Source organism: Carassius carassius, unplaced genomic scaffold (assembly GCF_963082965.1).
Source record: "Carassius carassius unplaced genomic scaffold, fCarCar2.1 SCAFFOLD_75, whole genome shotgun sequence".
Lineage (NCBI taxonomy): Eukaryota > Metazoa > Chordata > Actinopteri > Cypriniformes > Cyprinidae > Carassius > Carassius carassius.
The window spans coordinates 174,671-175,000 of NW_026775017.1; positions in this window are offsets into that span (position 1 = coordinate 174,671).

The following is a 330-nucleotide window of genomic DNA, read 5'->3' on the forward strand; positions in this document are numbered from 1 at the left end:
AGCGGCAGAGGGGTGGTCGGGGTTCCAGCCGCGGTGCCCGGGCGGAACTGGCCGCTGTCGCGCGTGGAGCTCATGATAGAGAGGCGGCGGCGACCGGGAAGCGGCTCCCCACGGTCGCCCTCCAGAGACGCCTGGGAGAGACGGTAACCGGGAGACGGCAGGCTGCTCTTACTGCGCCGCTTAGAGTCCCCGTTCCGAACGGGGCGAGGGTCCGTGCCCGCGGAAGCCCCGGTGCCACCATCCATGCCAGCGCCAGACGCGAGAGCGCGCACACATACACACACACACACACACACACACACACACACACAATGACCTGTTGTTGCTTTT